Raw genomic sequence first — 21,746 nt, 5'->3', positions numbered from 1 at the left:
GGACGTCAAAATCTGGAGACCATTTTAACTAGAAAGGTTAGAGGTTTTTTGTTATCAAAGTTAATTTACCTGAAACAACACAATTTTAGTTTTTGTTACATCTATTGAAATTTCTTTTAGATTTTAGGTTCTAAAAAGTCCCTGCAACGTTAAGCTGTGTGTTAAAATACTGTGTTAACCGTGAAGGGTTTAGGTTTTCTGTTTCTGAGGTGAAGTGTTCCTGTTTTAGTGCTGACAGAAAGCTGCAGTGAAGAGAGACTTCCTTCTCTTTTTATTGCATTTTCTGTACAATATTTTCATTTGTTTATAGACTCTTGATTTAAGTGTTTGAATAGTCCAGTTAGATGGCCAGAGGGATATTTATATTTGTGTACTGTTGCTCTTTTCCTATAAATTCATTTTTAGAGTTTATTTTAAATTCTGTAAATTTGACAGGGAAAAAATTGACAAAGAAGGTTTTTTAAACTTCTGTTAAATTTGTGTTTCTCTTATAGCCAGCTGTACTACAGGAACTGTACTTTGAAAGGAAAACATTTATTTGAAAATTATTGACTCTTTCACTACCTTTTGAAGAGAATAGTAGCATTAAAGGACTGTTATTGATACTAACGTCGTTAGAATTTATTCCCTACAATGTCCCATGTCTCTTAGCTACGTTTAGTATATTGACTTTGAATCGATTGGATTAAACAGAATTTAGAAGCTTCAGAGTTTGAGTTGTTATAATTTTTAAGGGTGAGGTTTGCTGACAGTGTTGAGCTCTCTCTTGCCAACTAGAGAGGCTCTTGGGAGTGACTTCCAACCTCGACATCTAGTTGTAAACTCCAGTCGACTCTTGATCCAACAGTGGAAAGTTACCAAAAACAGTTTTAATTTCAGACTTGGGATCCTAAGGAATTTCCTTTTTTTAAAAAATTAAGACATGTAAAACAATGTTCGAGACCAGCCATCTTTTACTTATTTTCAGACCGTAGCAAAATTACCTGTGAATAAAATTACCTGTGTACTTAAGGAGGGTAGTTATTTATGTGGTTATAACAGCCTTTGAAACAACTAGATTTTTTTCTTTTGTCTAAAGTTTAACTTAAAGGAAGAAGAGTAGTTCTTAAGTATTGCTTGTTTCATTGGGTTAAGGGAAAATATTTTTCCACCCATTCTGGTTATGTAGTTTCCTGGCCATAAGAAGAAGTGTTTCTCCCATCTCGCTGTCCCCTAATGCAGAGTGACCATTTTCCTTATTTCAAGAGTGCAGAGCTTAGCAAGGAAAGTAGGCAACTGTCTGCTTTTCCATGGACTTTTTATCAATTTACAGAGGTAGGAGTTTTTTCCCCTAGTTTTATACTAAGCCTGTTTTTAGTATTAAGTCAGGTTTCTTAGCTAATAGCAGTCAAGAAGGGTAGGGACTTTGAAATTAGGCACACCCGTTTCAGTGCCACTCAGTTGGACAAGTTATGTAATCTTGTTAAACTTCAATTTGTTCTTCTTTAAAATGGGGATAAAAATAACTACCATTATTGAGCATTGTTTATCATCTCTAAGATCCTCACCACCAATGTAGCGAGCCGGGGTATTGTTAATCTTGTCAACAGTGCTGTGGGGTTAATGCCTTCCATGCGTTATTCAGCTGATGTTTGTTGAGTGCCTACTGTGTGCTGAATAGAGCCGCAGTGATGAAAGAGAGACAGTCCGTCCCCTCAGGGGACACCTAGGTTCTGGCAGAGCGAATGTGACCAACAGATGTTCTTCCTACAAGCAGTTGTTTGACTTTGAATACATGTGATGTCAAACGTCTTTCATGCTGTCTCAAGTATTGCACAAGATGCATTCCTACTCTCATTCCTTCTCAGTCACGTGTTCATTTTCTTGGCATGTTTATGGACTCTAGCAGAAAAACTATCATAAGAGACTAAAAAGGGCTATGCTTACTGCCAGAAAACGTTTTTCTTTTAAGTTTAAATAAAAGACTGTGCTCTGAAACAAAATACAAGTGTTTAAACAGCACTGTAATAGTCATGAAAATAGTTCTGGCTTCAAACTTGAAATTGTTTAAAAAATAGAAGCATGTAAAAGGTAGTGTGAAAAACACTGCCTTTGTAGATTTTTATTTAACATATTAAACATAACCTGAAACTTGCTATACTTGTATAACTTGTACAATGGAACCTTATCCACTGTGTTTGAGGGTTATGTTAGAGCAGTTTACCTTATTTAAATAGTAATTGTCACTACTACTAGAAAGTGTCCTGGGGGCCTTCATCTTGAGTTCTAGAACATGTCCTTAATTTTAGCTAGAATCTAACATGCCTAAGAACCAATTGGAAATAATTTTCCTTTATGAAGCTAAATGTTAAGGATTTGAATAAGCATGTATACTCATGCACACACAAAGACTCTGCACGTAAAGGCTGTGTAAACACACACAGATAGTCTTTATGGCCATCTCCTCACAGCCTGGGTAGAACTGGGCGACTTTCCAGTTTAAGCAGTGGATTCATAAGAGGGAAGTAGATCCACTCCTGGTCCAGTGGGTCAGAAATTGTTCAGAGCCTCATACTTTTACAGAGCTTTGGCTCTTTCTTCTCTGAATTTGTTTGTTTTTTTTTTGAGGAAAACTGGCCATGAGCTAACATCTGCTGCTAATCCTCCTCTTTTGGTGAGGAAGATTGGCCCTGAGCTAACATCTCTGCCCATCTTCCTCTACTTTATATGTGGTGTGCCTGCCACAGCGTGGCTTGATGAGGAGTGTTGTAGGTCTGTGCCCCAGATCCAAACCAGCGAACCCCAGGCCACTGAAGCAGAGTATGTGGACTTAACCACTATGCTACCAGGCTGGCCCCTCTGAAATTTTTTTTTTTAGGAAGATCAGCCCTAAGCTAATTGCTGCCAATCCTCCTTTTTTTTTTTTTTACTGAGGAAGTCTGGCCCTAAGCTAACATCCATGCCCATCTTCCTCTGCTTTTTATATGTAGGACGCCTGCCACAGCATGGCATTCCAAGCCGTGCCATGTCGGCACCCGGGATCCGAACTGGTGAACCCCGGGCCACTGAAGCAGAATGTGCGCGCTTAACCACTGTGCCACAGGGCCAGCCCCCCTCTGAAATTTTCGATGCCCCAAAATAACATCTGAGATATACCCTTTATATATATATATATATATATCTCCTTACTTCTAGCCATTTATTCTGTGTCTTAAACTACGTTGCACCCAAACAGTATTTTTCGAGGAAACCTGAATGAAAAACATACCTGAACAATCCACAATCCCCTGCTCCTTTAACATTCTCAAAGTCACTTTTGCTATGCCCCAAATATAAAGCATCTGTAAATAACTGATTGGCAACACCTCACAATGCAAGTCTTTGCTGCCTCGCTCTGAAACATAGTGTAATGCAGCGGTTGGCAAACTCTGACCCACAGACCAGACCTGCCCACTGCCTGTTTGTGTATGGCCTGTGAGGTCAGGATGGATTTTACATTTTTTAAATAGCTGAAAAAAATTTAAAAAAGAATATTTCATGACATATGAAAATTACATGAAATTCAGATTTCAATGTCCATAAATAAAGTTTTATTGGAACACAGCCGTGCATTTGTATGTGTTGTCTATAGTGGTTTCTTGCTACAGTGGCAGAGTTGAGTTGTGACACCAACATGTGTTCCTTCAAAAACAGAAGTATTTCCTGTTTGGCCCCTTACAATAGATCCTGGTCAGTGCTAAGATAAGGAACACTTAGATCTCTCCCTCTTGTTCCTTTAGTTATGTGTCTACCCTCCCCCTCCTCCGCCTCCCGGTTAGATTTATTTTGCCTGAGTAAAATCAGGGCTTTGTCAGTCTTTTGAAATGAACGTGAATCAGGAAAATGTACTTTGAAATTTGTATCCTTTTGTGAAGTTGACTGGATGCAGCAGTGAGAAGTTCTTTACTCCTTAGCATTTTATGCTTTCCTTTCCTGCCCTTTTACTGACGGAACTGGATAACCAGCAATGGGAGCAAGTGCAGAGAAAAGTAACCTTTACTTTCTGGTTATTAAATAAACGTTCTGAGCTCATATCTTTCTAGATACAGGATCTAATCATTCTTAAGCAGTGAGAATGTCCTTGTCTTGGTTTAAGAGTAGAAAACTCAGATCGTGTCATCCTGAATAACACATTACCATTGAGTGAGTCCTTGTTATGGGCCAAGCACTGTGTTAAGAACCTTCATGTTGTTTGTTTTTTGTTTTTTAACTCAGAATCCTATAGGGGAGGAGGAAGAACCTAAGGCTGTAAAAGGTGATCATCATTATGTAACCAGTTCCTGCCCTTCATTCAAATAAGTTAGGGCTCTGAGTTCAGTTGAAGTTGGAATTGGTCAACCTAAGAAGTGCATATCCTTACGTACCAGTTTTGCAACTTGATGATCATTTTTTGGCTGAAAAACCAATGTTTGTATTTTAGTTGTAGATATATAGTCTTTTAGACAATTAGAGGGATAGAATTGCAGCTTTGCCATTTTTGTTTGTTCTCATTGTTTAATGGTTCAGTGAGAGCACTTTTGATCTTCCTAACAATAAACACATCGCACAATTAATAGCAAATATTTTTTGTCTTTGGTCCAGAGAGGTATCAGTTTGCCAGTGTTGCTTTTTAAAAGGTAGTAGTGCTTTCTTATATGTGTTTGAGTGTAATCCATACACACACACACACACACACACACACACACACACACAAACAGGAATATTTTTCAGCCATGAGAAAGAAGGAAATCCTGCCATTTATGACAACGTGGATGGACCTTGAGGGCATTATGCCCAGTGAGATGTCAGACAGAGAAAGACAAATACTGTATGATCTCGGTAAAATGTGGAATCTGAAAAAAACAAAAGCCGAATTCATAGAAACAGAGAATAGAATGGTGATTACCAGGGGCTGGGAGTGTGGGGAAATGGGGCGAGGTTGTTTTAAGGGTGCACACTTGCAACTAGAAGATAAATAAGTTCTGGAGATCTAATGCCCAGCTTAGTGATTATACTCAACCATACTGTATTAAAAACATCAAAGTTGCTTAGAGACTGGATCTTAACTGTTCTAAACAACAAAGAAATGATAATTATGTGACATGATAGAGGTGTTAGCTAACGCTACTGTAGTAATCATATTGCAATATGTAACTGTATCAAACCAACATATTGTACACTTCTAACTTACACAATGTTATATAGCAATTATATCTCAATTAAAAAAAATTTTAAGGAGTAATCCACAATATTCATATTGTGATACTGTAATTGGTTTTACAGGCATACCGGTCGTCACCCTTCTCACTTACCCACCCCACCTCCATTAATAGAGAGAGGACTCCCCACGGCCAGACGCCTCCCCTTGTTTTGCATCTTTAGCATCTACCACAGTGCCTAGTGGGTAGTCACTGTCCAGTATCTATTCCTCATTAAATAGATGAAGGAATAAGAAACTAAACTGGCTTAGAGGTACCTCTTTTATTCTAGATTAAACTCTTTTACTCTGACCACATTTTCTAGTCTTGATTATTAACTTACAATTTGTGTACGAATCACACTGAAAGAAGACTAAGAGAGGGATATATCTAACAAAGTATAGACCATGATCATTCTGTTTTTCCTTTTCAGTACTTTTGGGAAGCTTATCTTCTGAAAGGAAATATGTTTTCCTCCTTATCACCTAAAATATTTCTATATAGTTGAGGGAGTATATGCTGAAATCAAAAACAGCAATGTTACTGCTTAAAAATTCGGTGTGTTGGGGCCAGCCCAGTGGTGTAGTGAAGTTTGTGCACTCCACTTCAGCGGCCCAGGGTTCTCAGGTTCAGATCTGGGCACAGATCTCCACACCGCTCATCAAGCCTTTCTGTGGTGGCATCCCACATACAAAATAGAGGAAGATTGGCACAGGTGTTAGCTCAGGGACAATCTTCCTCACCAAAAATAAATAAATAAATAAAAATAAAATTATGTGTTAAAAGAATGGTTGAAAGAAGTGAAAAGACTTTAGACAAGGATCCCTTTTCTGTTTCCTGTACTGCTGAGAGAAATTTAGGCGTGAACCTCAACTTTAGCAGAATCAAGTTGTAAATCTGTTGTCAGTACACATAAAATTTTCCAAATAACTTACTATGACAATTAAATGCCAAGATTTTAATCATTATAATTGCTTTCCTATTAGTAAAAAAAGAGCCTAAAAGTATCAGTTATAAATTACTTACAAAAGCAAAAGAAAATAGCCATTGACTAAAACTTGCGTTTTACCTACATTACTTTGGATAGATGCTGTTAAAATGAAACGGTAACTGTTTATTTTATATATATTTACATATCTTGGACACAGCCACTTACTCTCTGTCTGTGCAACCCATTGGTCACTCTGTGATTAAAACAAATTTGACACAAATATTTTCTTATAGAAAGTCTACTTTTAGAAATAATTATTAAATGTTTCACATAAATATAAAACTCCCTACTTTTTTTATGGTCATTTTAGTTTCCTAGAACTGCCATAACAAATTACCAGCAAATTCAGACAACAAAAATGTATTGTATCCCAGTCCTGGAGACTGGAAATCAGAAGCAGTGTCAGGGCCAGCCCCCTTGGAGCCTGAAGGAGAGGGTCCTTCCTTGCCACCTCCCGCATCTGGGTTTGTCAGCAGTGCTCATCGTTTAGCTTGTAGATGCATCACTCCCGTCTCTGCCTCTTTCCTCACATGGCCCTCTTCTCCCTGTGTGTCTCTCTTCACGTGGTCTTCTCTGTTGTGTGTCTTGTCCCTGTGTCTCCTCTCCTCTTTTTATAGGCACACTAGTTGTGTTGGACAAACCCCCTACTGCAGTATCACCTCTTCTTAATATGTATCTTAATTTTATCTGCAAAGAGTGTTTCCAACAAGGTCATTTTCACAGGTACCAGGAGTTAGGACATCAACATTATCTTTTGGGGGGACCGAATTTAACCCACAAGAATGGTCTGTTCGTACAGTAGTGTATAAACATTAAAAACCATTCCATTGTGCAGGTTTTTTAGAAACAGCTTTATTGAGGTTAAACTAATGAACCTCAGTCGAGTCAGCAATTTTATTTTATTTATTTATTTTTACTATTTTTATTATTTTTTTAAAGATTGGCACCTGAGCTAATATCTGTTGCCAATCTTCTTCTTCTTTTTATTCTTCTCCCCAAAGCCCCCAGTACATAGTTGTATATTCTAGATGTAACTTCCTCTGGTTGTGGCATGTGGGATGCCACCTCAGCATGGCTTGATGAGCGGTGCCATGTCTGCGCCCAGGATCCGAACCGGCGAAACCCCAGGCTGCCGAAGCAGAATGTGCAAACTTAACCACTCGGTCATGGGGCCGGCCCCTCAAGTGCACAATTTTAATGTTCAGTTTGATCAATTTTGACAAGTATACACAGTGATACTACTGCCACAATCAAGATAATGAGCGTATTCATCATCCCCAAGGTTTCTGCATCCCATTTGTAATCCTCTCTCCTCCCTTCCTTCCCTGCATCCCGAGGCAACCATCGATCTGCTTTTCGTCACTCTAGATTAGTTTGTTTTTCAGAATTTTATATAAGTAGAATGACACAATAATGTACTCTTTGTTTTGTTTGGCTTCTTTAACTCAGCAGAGGGATTGTGAGGTTCGTCCTTGTTGTTGCATGTATCGGTAGTTCATCCATCTTATCATTGAGTTACGGTATCCATTTTATGGATAGACTACAACTTATATAGCCAGTCACTTGGTTGACATATGAGTTGTTTCTAGTTTTTGGCTATTACAAATAAAGCTGCTATGAACATTCATGTACAAATCTGTATATGGCTGTATGCTTTCGTTGCTGTTGGGTGGAATGGCTGGGTTGTTTGGTAGGTGTATATTTAATTTTTTGAAAAATGGCTAAACTGTTTTTCAAAGAGGTTGTACCATTTTATATTCCCACCAGCAGTATTTGAGGTTCTGTTTTCTCCACATCCTCACCAACACTTCACGTGGAGCATTTTTTTCGTTTTCAGCCATTTCAAGGGTATGTAGTACTATCTCATCGTGGTTTTAATTTTTATTTCCTTAGTGACTCGTGAAGTTGAGTATCATTTTATGTGCTTATTTGCAATCCATATATCTTCTTTAGCAAGATATTCAGACATTTTGCCTATCTTTTATTGGTTTGTTTCTTATAGTATTAAGTTGTAATAGTGCTTTTTATATTCTAGATACACATCCTTTGTCAGCTACCTATTTTGTAAATGTCTCTTCCCAGTCTGTGATTGTCTCCTCATTTTTATGTGTTTTTGGAAAAGCAAAAGTTTTTCTAATAGTTTATTGATTTCTTTTCTTTTATATAAAGTTTGTGCTTTTTATGTCCTTTTGGGGAAGTCTTTCCCAAACCCACAGTCAGTAAGATTATTAATAAATATGTTCTATATAAATATAAACTCAATTATTTTTTAAACCAATTTGGCCTTTCATACCATTTACTGCTCTTCTGGCTGTGGTAACTGCTTCACAGTCTCGTTGAATCTTCACAATAATCCTGAGGGGTATGGTGTAGTTACCCCTTTTCACAGAGAAGGGAAAGGACTCTTACAGACACATGACTGGTAATTTGGGCAATTGGCATTTGAACCCAGGGCTGAATCTAGTTGTGTCTTATGTTCAAAGTGTGAGCTCTTAACCACGAAACTTAGGCTTCACTTAGGTTTTAGGGTAAGATTTCTTACACTGAAGAATACACTGATCATATCTTAAAAGTTAAAAATTTACTTTTGAACATAAAAATAAAGGTTGACCTTTTGTGCTGCCTATGGGTAATATGATTAAAAAGAAATGGGATTTTTCTGCCTCTTCCTTGTACATGTTTGCCAGAGAAAATATCTAGGTTAAAAAAGTTAAAAATATTACATTTTTGTATCATAATATATTACTTAAAATTAAAATTAAACATTACAAGACTATTCAGGTTCTTATCTTGCTGAAAATGTTGTCCTCCTGGCCCTGGCAAACAGAATATGAAGGGAACCAGAGTGAGGTAGGAAGTGACAATAAATCACTGCATGTAGGATGTTTGTTTATGTCCGGCAGTTTCTGCTGCCAACTTTAGTTTTTAACTCTGACATACAGAATTTGTTGGAACAAAACTGAAATTCTGCAGTGTTTTGGAAAATTTCAACAACATTTCCAGGTGCTAGAAAATATGTTCTTTGTTTCATGGTAAAAATTAATGGCAATAATCTTGGACGTATCAGAGATAAACTGATGTTACAGGTATTTTAAACAAAGAGGTTTTATAAAAGTATAGCCAGTTTAAAAGATCAAAAACTTTCCTGAATCTGGACTCATTCAGCATTTGGCAGTCAGCTGATACTTTTAAAATGAAGGCAACTAGAAATATTGGCTATTCAGCATGAATTGTAGTTTTGGCTTCTCTTAATTTAATGTTGTAGTTTATTTAAAGGACATGTTGTTAGGTTGTGAATTTTCAGCATTAGTGTGTAAAATATATTTGTCTAGGCATTCTTGCTTCAGTCTACATTTATTAGGGTCCTTGTATGTGTCAGGGAAATGGGATATGAAGTTGATTAAAGCATTCATTATCTACTAACATGGAGCTAAGTGTTCGGTGAAAAAAAACAGACACACAGAGAAATAATTAAGAGGTACTGTTGTCAACTTAAAAAGCAAATTTGCCAGTTATTTTACCCTCAAAATGAATTCATTCAGAAATAGCCAAAAGAATTGCAATGCAGGATGTGTGTGCTATGGCGAATGATAAGCAAATCTGGAGAACTAAGTAGAACTTACTTTTATAGAGCAAAAAGGGGAGTAGGGAGGGGCTGTTCTAAATGAAAGTCCATTAGGGAAAAGTAACAATTCAGAGTGACAATAGCTTCTCATTGTCTGAGCAGCAGTGTTTCTCATTGGCTGAGCTGTGGAGTTTTTCATTGGCTGAGCGGCAGCATTTCTCATTGGCTGAGCTGTGGAGTTTCTCATTGGCTGAGCAGTGGCGTTTCTCATTGGCTGAGCTGTGGTGCTTCTCATTGTCTGAGCAGCAGTGTTTCTCATTGGCTGAGCTGTGGAGTTTCTCATTGGCTGAGCAGCGGTGTTTCTCATTGGCTGAGCTGTGGTGTTTCTCATTGGCTGAGCGGTGGCATTTCTTGTTGGCTGAGCTGTGGTGTTTCTCATCCGCTGGGCTGTAGCCAGGTGGGGAGAGAAATCTTCCTGTCAGAGATGCAAACCATACCTCTCTTCTGTTTGGAGTCATTGCCAATGTGTGATAGGGCATGAGAGCTCCCCCAGCAGGCCCTCCAGACTCAGATTTCTTTGACATTTTTCTAATTTATTTCACACTGTATTGTTAAATGTAGGAGCAGAGAGCACTAATTTTCTATTACTGAATAACAAATTACCCCCAAAACTTAGCAGCAAGAGGGCCTGGCAAACTTTTTTTGTAAAGAGCCAGATAATAAATATTTTAGGCTTTGCAGGCCATACAGTCTCTATCACAACCACTCAACTTGGCTGTTGTAGTGTGAACGCAACCATAGAAAGTGAATGAGTGTAGCTGTGTGCTTTTCAATAAGACTTTATTTACAGACGCAGATGGTGAGCCAGATTTGACCTATGGGTACTAATTTTCTGACTGCAGGCTTAAAACAACCAACATTGGTTATCTCACAGTTTCTGTGGGTCAGGAATCCAGATACAGCTTAGTTCAGTGCCTCTGGCTAAAGGTCTTTCATGAGGTTGCTGTTAAACTTTGTCAGGGCTGCAGTCTTCTCAAGGCTCAAATGGAGGAAGTGATTCAAGAGAGGGCGAGAGAGCTCAAGATGGAAGCCACAGTCTTTTTATAACCTAACTTCAGAAATGACCTCATCACTTTTGCTGTATTGTCTTCATTAGAAGCAAGTCAGTATGTTCAGCCCACGCTGGAGACAGGGAGGGGATTACACAAAGGTGTGAATACTGTGGGGAAAAAAAATGAATGACACTTGTTAAAGAGCAGTGAGGCAAACTTTATTTGGGACCATCAAGACAGATGTAGGGACCACTCCAGTGAGGTTTTGCAGTGGGTGAGAGAGTTTGGGCACAACTCCAAATACAACAAGGAAAAGTAGGGATTTCTAGCCAAGGAGCAGAGTAGGGATCAGTGGATGGAAAATTAATGAGAGGAAACATCAAGGGTAAGGGAGGATTCTAGCTAAGCCCACCTAACAGGATTCTTGCTGAAGACAGAGTTGGGTAATCAGACATCCTCTGGAGGATAGTGGAAGATGAGGAACCCAGTTGGATATAGAGGGTGATAAGATATCAAGGATGGGAGATTCTGGTTAAACTGACTTAACAGGATTCTTGCTAAAACTGGACAATGCAGAAGTGAATATGGAAGCTCACAGATCAGGGCCTAGTTAAAAAGAGAGCTCAGAAGAGCCTGACTAGAGTTTGGTCAGAGAGAGAATTTTTGTCAATACCAGGAGGCGGGGATCTCCAGGGGCTGTCTTATAGTGGCTGCCTGCCACACAGGCTAGACTAGGTAATTTAACTCAGCCTGGGGATCCTACAAGAGATGAAGTCAGGGTACTTAAGACCACTCATATACAATGCACAGAGAAGAAGAACATCACTAAGTGGTGTCAAATGTTTAAATGTTGTTATATGAGCCCTCTGTTTCTCCTCATTCAGAATCTGTATTTGTATGTCTGTGAATCATCTTATCTCTGTCATTGACCACTGTCCTTCGAGATCTGCTTGCACGTATGTGAACGAATAGAGCACCACGTTTGCCTCCCATGTTTTCTTTCCATCCTGCTGTATTCCTCTCTGATTTCACTTTCCATTTATTACTTCATTGCTGGGCTTCAGTCAACATTTGTAGAATAAAAACAAAGGGAATCCAGGAAAGAAACTAACATCTGTAGAACTTCTGTGAACATAGTACTTTTAGATATATTCACATATTTTCTTGTTTAATCCTCCTTTTGCCCAGTAAGGGAGGGGGTGGGAGTGGGATTGGAGACCAGCACTCTGCAGCTCTAAGTGCACTTCTTCTCGTCAGACGCCCTGGCCTCCCTAGCACCACGTGCTTCTCTGGAAGCCCAGGACAGTCTAGTTTATGCCACTGTTAGTAATATGCACATCTCAGCTCCTTTGCGAAAGTGTAAGATGTCTGAAGGCAAAGCTGTGCATTGATCATCTGTGTGGGATTTTTTCTTCACAGTGGCTTTTACATAATAGATACTCAGTAAAAGTTCATTCAGTTGCATGAATAAATGAAAATCATGATAACGTGTTTTCAGCTTTGTGGTTCCTCATATTCCCTTATCAGCATGGCCCAGCTGGACCTCACGGTCACACATCACTGATCCAGAGCCATTTGTTGGATTATGGTTTTCCTGACAGCAGCCTTTATCCTGTCCTTTCTCTCATGCATCTACAGTGAGTAGTGAGTCTCTTCCTTTCCCTCATATCTCTGACTCTAGCCCCCTCCTCCTTGGCCAGTCTGCCTGCATTTTCTTACTGTGTCTAATGCCCTATACCCTTCATGGCCCGCTGTTTCAGGGCTGTTGCCATTTTCTGGACAATTCCCCAATGCACCAGTTCCCAATTCAGATCACTCTCAAACTCTGGATGAATAAATTATGTAAAACAGATTTCTGTTTTACAGCTTCAACTTCTTCCTGGCTACTGCTGGGTGTTCTTATGCTTATTTTATTGACGTTTCTTATCACACTCATTATTACTCCTATTTGACACTTCTCCTGTCGATGGTTTTCTTAACCTGACCCTACTCTCTGCCTACAGCTCCTCTCCTACTTTCCTGAAACCATCAAAGCTAAATGGTATGAGATTTCTATCTATATTTCCTTCCCATTTTTGTTTAAATAAAGTTTATTTTGGATAATTTTAGACTTATAGAAAAGTTATAAAACGAGTACAGTTGTTCCTCTCTTTGTCTCAATTTGACTGCTTTGATTTTGGTCTCACTGTCTTCCCTCCCTCTCTAAGGTTTACCTCCCCACCTGCCCACTAGCTTAGATCTTGTGCTGCCTCTGAAGGGACTGATCATGTGTAACTCCTCCTTCTTTAGCATCCTGACCTCTTCCTGCTTCCCTTCTGTGACAGACAGTCCCAGAGATGCTGTAACTTTGGTCTCTTGTTACTTAATTGAGCATTCTTAATCCTCTGTGGTCCAGCTTTTGACCTCCCCGTGTCCCTGGCCCATGTCATTTGATAGTTTTGGTTCTCGGTAAGGAGCAACAGCAACAGACTTTAGCTAACTTAAGCAGAAAAGAATTTTATTAGAAAGATTTCAGATTGCTGACAGAATTGACAGAAATGGAAAGATTGAAGAACCAGGCTCAGAATAGGCAGGGGCCAGGGAGAGCAGACAGCAGACATCCTAATCCTAGCCAAGGTTCCATTGCTGAGACAGACTGGCCAGGGGCCACCACTGAAGTTGTCCCAGGTAAGAGCATGGGGTTGGCAGAGCCCAGGTCAAGTGCCAGTGCTGTATTGCCAGCTGGCAGGGGGCGTATCTGTCATGGGAGGGAGGCTCACCTCCCAGTCCCAAGGGTCTCACTATAAATCAAGTTACTTTCCTTTTATTTCTTGAAATTTTAAAGCACTAATACTTCCTTCTTAAAAATTTCCTCTTCCTTTATCTCCCCAGTGCTGCCTTTTCTTAGTTTTCTTATTAGTTGCTGCTGCTTTTCAATTTCCCCTTTGTTGTTGCTGCAATATTCCCCAAGCTCCTCAGTATTCATGGCTTCAGATAGCATCTGTGGAAAGGTGACTATCAAATCCAGATTAGGAGTCATTTCCTAACTCTCATTGAGTGACTTGTACAATGTAACTAGTAAATGTTCAGTTAATATTTGTGAATGAATGAGATGAACTATGAAAGCAGTTTTTTGGATCATCTATTGAAGAGGCAGTGGAATTAGAATAGAGTATTCGGATTTTTCTTTCCAAGCTAAACTTACAGCCATTAGAAGATAATAGAATGTAGTATAAATGAGGATTTAAAAAATAAGATTGTGACTATACCTCTTTCCAAACCCTCCTTCAAAGCAGAGGATCTTGTTATCTAATTGAAGTAGTGCAGTATGTTTTGGTGTATTTTATAATGTGGGGAGAAATTTCAGTACTTTCGTTTTTGAAGATAAAAATTATGGCTGTTATTTCATAAAGTTTTCTTTAAAAAAACAATGTTTTTGTGATCATATGTGCTTAAGGCAATATTGAAAGGTTTTGTGGCCACCATAACCAACTGCAATTCAGCAGAAATTTATTGCTATCATCTTTGTACATGTCTGTATTGCCATCTGCTATTCTAACTACTTAAATAAGGCAGTATCAATGGTATTGAGATGAAATGGTACATTTTATTGTCAAAATTCTAATTGCTTAGAGGTAATGGGAATGAAGAAATGACAATATTATAGGGAAGAAGTATGAGTATGCATGGAACTAGAAATAGACCACAGCTTTTGTGTGGGCTTCTAATTTGTAATCTTTCAGCTTTGTAAACAGAAAGACTTACAGGACTGTTTCCAGGCAAGATTCCTCTCTATGACGGAGCCTACGTGGTCTCCTGAGATGTATATAGACCAAGAGAGAGTGAGATTGATTGATTCAGTTACCGTTTGAAACTGGTGCATACCAGTGACTTAACTTTCATTCATAATAGAAATGGTGAACTATCAGACCATTTCAGAAAACCAATCAATGTTTTTAGAACTTCTGATTGTCACGAGAACAGACCCCCCCAAAAAATAATACAGATATCAATTGTACAGCAAATTTTTCATTTGAGAATCTCAGAAAAGGAGTAGAAGGTTCAGTCAAAAGCTTTTAAAAGAATCATCTTTTCCAGACAGGATTTTCCTGGGGACTGTTGTATAAAGCAGAAGCAACAATGTTCTGTAGAAGTGCTGTGGGAAGGGAAGGGCTGGTGGCTAGACTCGGGACTCTTTTCCTGGTCCCCTTCGTCTGGTCCTGTGGCAGCTGCTGGGGCATCTCTGCCCAGGAGAGCATGACTTCAAAGCTAGGGGAGGACAGCCTGCCTCCAATTAAGAGTCTCTAATTTTGAAACAGTGAAATTCAAGCATCTCTATACTGAGCCTCCTTCAGAATTCACTGTGCTACATTATACACCTGTAGGAAATAAGAGCTTAAGTATATGTCATGGTTACATGCTGAAGAATTTATGGATCAAATGATATGACGAATGGAATTTGCTTCAGAATATTTTATGGTTGAGCAATAGGTAAAACAAACTGATCATGATTTGATAACTTTTGGAGTTGAGTAATGGGTTTGATGGGATTCATTTCACTATTCTCACTGGTTTAATATGTGTTTAAAATCTTCAATAATCAAAGTTTAAAAATTTTTTATATGTGTCTTGATGAATGGCACAATTTTAACTTTTCCCTCTTATGTCACTATCACATTACAATTTATCATTTATTTGGGGCTTAGTAGTGGTTGTGCCTCATGCCAGACATCATAGCGCTGGTCAAGTATCCAGCAAAGCCCCGTGAAGTTCCCTCTGCTGTCAGTCACATGCCTGCCAGTGACATAGAAACCAACCCCGGATTTCAGTGTTGGCTCTGGCGTGTGTAGTTTGCAGGTGGGTGGGAGGAGGAGGGTGGAAAGAGATAGAACTCCTTATCTTAATCTAGGGTGTCCACCTGTTATAATTATTAAGACTTTCACAATTTGTACTGAAAAAGGAAAATGTTTCCTTAACACTGTTAGAAAGTGAAAGTCTCAAAATGTGGGAGAAAAGAGATTGGACTGAGAAACATGAACATCTCTCAGTGCTGCTCTTCCTCCATGGGGCAGAGATGGATTTCTTTCTTTTGTAGGACAGTTTAAGTTTATTTTGAAAATGTGAACTTGGCTCACGGAATGCGGGCTACCTAAGATGGCTATTTAGAGTCGGGTTAGCAGAGATGAGGCCCAGTGCCTGGTGTCACCACTGAGTTGTCAACTTTTGAAGTCACTTATTTTAGGAGCTTGAGTTTCCCCATTTGCCAACTGAGCACCATTTGTGAAGGAGAGAGTGTTCTGATGGTAACAGACTTAGAGCTATTCAGGGAGGATTTATTGTGTTTCGTTTTCAATATCAAGTGACTGAATGCTCTCTATTTTTATTATTTGGGAAACCACATCTGTTTGAAAAGCAGAAAGTTAGTTGCTCCACTTTCTAAGCACCCGTGTTAGTAATTTCATCTGTTGGAATTCAGCTACCTTCTCTCCCTTGAGAGACGCCCTGTGAGAAGTTGAGTGCTGGAGGAGTGAGGTGTCTCAAGGTCTAGGACCGGACATTCTCAGAAAGTAGGGTGAAATCAGGAAGGAAAACTCAAGGGAAGCAGGTGCTCAGAATTCTTGTGGTTCTGCACGGTTTGTTCTTTGTCAGACGGTGCCAGACCTTTTGGCACGAAATGATGCTTAGAGCCAAATGAGTGGTAAATGAGCTGCAGGAAAGCCTCCAGCCTTTTTTCTCTGGCGCTTCAGCTTTGAAAATGTGAGCAGGAATGCAAAGGTTACTGAAGAACCAAACTGTGACTCACGGCCTGCCTGTCAGGGCTCCTGCAGAGTGAGAGTGAGCCCCAGGTCGTGGCCTCCAGGCTCGGGAATACTGCCTCAGGCTGGCTGTGTTCACCTGGAAGGGTTCAACAAGAGGGAAGGGACGCTGCCTCGTTCAAGTTCTTTGTGAGCCCTTTACCAGGAGGCAGCCTGTATGTGCCTAGCAAGTACACAAATTAAATTACTGGATGAGAAAACGCTGACATTGCCTTGTGAGCCATTGTGATATTGTTCTTCTGATTATATTTGTGCCCAGGGTAATAAACTGTACCAGGTGAGGGGCCGGCCCCATGGCCGAGTGGTTAAGTTCGTACGCTCCACTTCAGTGGCCCGGGGTTTCGCCAGTTCGGATCCCGGGCGCAGACATGGCACCGCTCATCAGGCCATGCTGAGGCGGTGCTCCATATGCCACAGTCAGAGGCACTCACAACTAGAATATAGAACTATGTAAAAAAGAAACAACTGTACCAGCTGATTTTCCCCTTAAGCCTAACCCCCTCCATTCCTGAAAGTAGGACCCTTAAATGTTTATCATGACAGCAATGTAAAGTTTTGGTTTTGCCCTTTTGAACTGTTCTTATTCTTCTGTCCCTTCACTTTTGCCAGCATCTTAACTCTTAGTAATTGATTTGGTGAGTTTTTTTTAAATTTATCCTTTTAACACAGAATTATTTCCTTTATTTCAGAGCAGTTTTATCTGAAGGGATAAATAATCATGTAGTCATTTGTCTCTAATAGTTTAAAATATTGCTATCTATGGAGGAGTAGAAATGACTCCTGCTTTTAATAGAGTTAAATCATGGACTTTTGATACATCCCTCACAGATGCTATCCCTAGAGTTAGACAGCTCTTTTACTTATGTTCAGTCCATTTGGTTTTATTAGTTTATTTGAACCATTCTCAGCATTTCATCATTTGATTCGCTTTCCTACTAGATTCTAAGCTCTCTGAAAACTCAATTATGTTATTCTTTCTATTTTCCCAGCTTAGTGATTTGACCTGGTGCCAGGCTGGTTTTGATGACATTTTTGCTTCCTCGTTTGTGCCATGAAAAGAGCATGTTCTGTTTTATGCTTTGCTGCACTTGATTAAAGGTTTGGATTAAAGGACTGGATCAGCACAGAGTCTCCAGGTGCGCATTTGCTGTCCTGCCCTGGAACCTACCCTGAAACTCAGCTCTGTCTGTGAAAGGGCTGGAGCAGGGAGGCCCCTTGCCTTACACTCAGGAAGGGTTAAGTTTCTTTAATATTATCAAAGTAATTAGGGGCCAGCCCGTGGCTGAGTGGTTAAGTTCGCATTTCACTTCAGCAGCCCAGGGTTTTGCTGGTTCAGATCCTGGGCACAGACATGGCACCGCTCATCAGGCCATGCTGAGGCAGTGTCCCACATGCCACAACCAGAAGGACCCACAACTAGAACATAGAACTATGTACTGGGGGGATTTGGGAAGAAAAGAGGAGGAGGAGGAGTAGGAAGAGAAGGAGGGGGAGGGGGAGGGGGAGAAGGAGGGGGAGGGGGAGGGGGAGGAGGAGAAAAGATTGGCAGCAGATGTTAGCTCAGGTGCCAATCTTTAGAAGAAAACATTATTTAAGTAGTTAAACCTTAAAAGACACACATGTATGTGTACGTGTGTGCACCTCAATTACAAAGGTAACTGAAATCATCTCCCTGAGATCTCTCTCTCCCCAGGCCTTCTTGATTCTCTCTTGCACATTGTTGTTTAGAAATAGTATTTCTTGAAAGTTTGTGGTTGAGCTGGGAACTGGATGGTGGCTGTCCCCTCTTTGTGGCAGAGTAGAGGCACAGCTCCAGGAGTACACGGAGGGAGCGATGTCCTCAAGGAGTCCTGCAGGGATGGAGAGGGAGGAAGCAGGCTGAGCAAAGACGGTTCCCGTGGAGTCAGGCAGTCACTGGCCTGTTTTGGGTCGCAGACATCTTCTACAAGGCTACAGGGCTGGTTTCTGCTCTGTTGTGGCAGCTGCCTTCCTTCACACAGCACTCACTTTTCAGGGACTCTCATCTTAGTTCATGATGCCCACCATTCCTTTTAGTTTTTATATATATGGGGATTGAGGGACGTAGATGAGGAGGAAAGAGAAGAGATAATAAGGTAATGTATCATCTCTTAAAAGCTCATTTTGAGTCAGAAATTGTTCAGAATATTAGTGTGTTACATTTTAGAGTCTGCCTGATCCCCATGGGAAGATACAGAAGCTTAGAAATGTGAGGCCAGCCTTGGAACCCTCCCAGGGCTGGCTCGCAGCTCCTCCTGGAGCTGTGCTTTCTAGAGGTGGCAGCGGTCATGCTGCAGCTCTGGAGAGACAGCACACATGTGTTAAGCAGTACACACGGTCATTTTCACCACAGGAGTTCTGAAATTGAAGGACTGTTTAGAAAGCAGGCTGCTGCTTAGTTCTCATCTAGCAGAAATAATATGGTGGAAAGGGGAACACAGGAGTGATCCTGACGGAGAGACTGTGGATAGCACCCCCAGGAGAGGCGCTCAGGATGCCCCAGCCAGCTGTGCTGGTGTGCAGCCAGTGCTCGGGAGGCATGCAGGTCTCCTCATCACCCTCCTTCTATCTTCAAGAGGAGTAAGAGCTTCCTAAAGTCTCCTTTATTCTCCTCTCTGTTTCTTGAGGACAGAAACAGAGGTATGTGTCCTTGTTTGCCTCTTCCCTGGGGCAACACTCAGTGTGAAGTATTGTAGGAACCCAGATTGACTGGCTGCCAACACGCCCCATGTACCAGAGTGCTAACAGGAAGGAGCTGCGTGGTCTATACTGGAGGGGCTGGGGGAGGTTGGCGGCTGCCGTATCCTTGGTCCTAGGTTGAACGGTGAGTCCATTTGTGGCCTCTGGCTTGGAGAAACAAAGAATGGGGTAGACTGACTTGGACTCCCATCTAACTGACCATTTTATTATGCTGTCCTTTTATTTTATAATCCACTCCTCCCATCCATTCCTAGTTTCAAATGCAGATACAGTTGTTTTAAGTTGCTAAGTGAGATGTGCCTCATATTGGATAAAGGGCCCATGAGGTCTAAAAGCAGTCAATTAAAGAGTTCTGACTTTGGCTTCTTGTGTGGATCTGGGTTCAGATGGGAGAGAAAAACCACACGGTAATTTGAATGAGAAAAGTTTAATATAAAGATAGATAGAATTATTAACTCTAACAGGAGTTGGAGTAATAAGGGGTTGGCTAGTTAAAAGTGGGGAGAATGCTGAAGAGTCTGAGAATAGCAGCTATAAGGAGCAGCCACTCCTCCAGGGCTGAGACAGTGCCCCAAGGAGGAGCCCCCCTCCCCACCCCAGGACACGCTACTCTTGGATGGCAGAGAAGTTACTGAGGTGCTGCACCATGGTAGCCTGCTAGAAATCTGACCTTGTAGGACACCCTCCCTCCAGGGTGCCAGGGAAGGCTGTCAGCTGAGGTGTCACCTGAGGCCCTCCACAGAGGGGCCAGTGTGCTGCGGGCTGCCACGCACTGCAGGAGCCAGAAGCCCCTGCTGCCAGACCACCAGGGGCCGCTGCCGGGAGAGCTGGCTGCCACTGGACACTGACGCAGTTGAGTGTGCTGCAGGTGCTGGTGCCAGAGAGAGCCCTGCACCCAGGAGCTTGCCGGGGAGCGCAGGAGCAGGACGCAGAACCCTTTGCTCCTGCGGTCTCCTCAGCACCCTCTACTGAAGAGCACCAGGGCCAGCGGGTAAAGGAGAAGGCTGCGTTCACAGAGCAGCCGGGAACTCCATAGGTGGCCCACCAAAGATACTCCAACAGTACTCCTCCAGGAAATGAAAGGGTCTGTCTGCAGTCATAATTACCAGACTTTTATATGTTGTTTCTAGATTTATAAACTACATGTTCTTGAGAAGAGCTAAAGGGATTGAACAGAGCGCTTCCTACCTAACCCTGTAAAGTGCTTTCAAAACCCAAGCTTCATTCTGAGACGGAGGATGGTGAGCTCTATGGGGAGAGAGAAGGGCTGAGGACAGGAGCCAGAAGAGGAGGAACATGCAGAAGATGAGAAACTGAAGCCCTAGCTGTGGGCTGGACATCATTACATTGACACCAGCCAGTGGTCAGGCCTCCTGTGACCTTATGTCATTTCGACAACTTTTGGCATTCTTAAAGGGGAAATCTAAGTCATGGTAGCTAAAACAATTCCTTGCCCTTCTGTATATGCTTCACGTAATTTGAAGTAAATGAAAGAGAAGAAACCTTTTTAAAGTTAGTGCACACACACAAAAATTTAGTTCTTCTACTCAATCCTAATATTTTTAAATGTTACTTAATGCAGTAAAATGTACATGAAATCATGTTCTACGTTAAAAAGAAAACAACTGCCAATTAAATTTATGTAGATTTAAATTTGAAAGAGTTGTTTTCACTTGACTTGGGTAAAATGTTTTTTTCTATGCTCCCATACTGAAATTCTCATGGTTTTCTTTTACCTTATCATTAAGGAAAGTAGACCTCATGTTAAGCTTAGTCACAAAATGAAAACTCCCACTGACTTCCTCTACAACCTAGCTGAAGGTCAGTGTTCAGTGAGAGATCCCTGGCTGAGTCAGAACTAAAATAAGAATGTCGTGTAGAGCCAGAGAGTGTGGTGCTGTGGCCACCACAGCCATATAAGGAGTTCAAGAATACGCTAGTAGGATTTCCCTGATAAGTTGGGCTTCTCTTAAGTCAACACTGTTAGCTAAAAATACTGTTGTTCTATATATGAAAGACAAGCCTTCCTCAAATTTGTCTATTTTGGTCAGGACATAATGTATCTTTTTAAAAGATGTTTAGGCGTGAGAATGTATGTTAGTGGGTCACAATGTGAATAACAGGGAGAAATGATTTGAGTAATGGAGGAACTCCTGCAGAGACGTTTTCCAGTGAGGATGTTTAAAAGGCCAGGGAAAATCGCCCAGCGTATGAGAGAATTTTAAGAATGTTTCTTCATTTGACCAAACACCCTGCTTATTTGAGCGGCTGTGGGAATCCAGTGGGAGGAAGTTTGTGAGAGAGCTTATAGATTTCGGACTGCAGTGATGATAGTTTAGTGAGTTATTTTTTTCTGAGAAGAGAAAGTCGTGCTGAAAGATATGAGTTAGATTGAGTTGTCTGAGTTTCTGGGGAGGGTGCTTGGTATGA

General features: G+C 40.8%; 1 protein-coding gene across 10 annotated transcripts in view; it reads left to right on the top strand.

The window, feature by feature from the left end:
* Positions 1–21,746, top strand: part of LIMS1 (LIM zinc finger domain containing 1) — a 158,546-nt gene that overhangs the window by 95,254 nt on the left and 41,546 nt on the right. The gene's annotated exons all lie outside the window — the stretch shown is intronic.

This window comes from Equus przewalskii, chromosome 14 (assembly GCF_037783145.1).
Source record: "Equus przewalskii isolate Varuska chromosome 14, EquPr2, whole genome shotgun sequence".
NCBI classification, from domain to species: Eukaryota; Metazoa; Chordata; class Mammalia; order Perissodactyla; family Equidae; genus Equus; species Equus przewalskii.
This window is presented reverse-complemented; position numbering and strand designations above follow the sequence as displayed.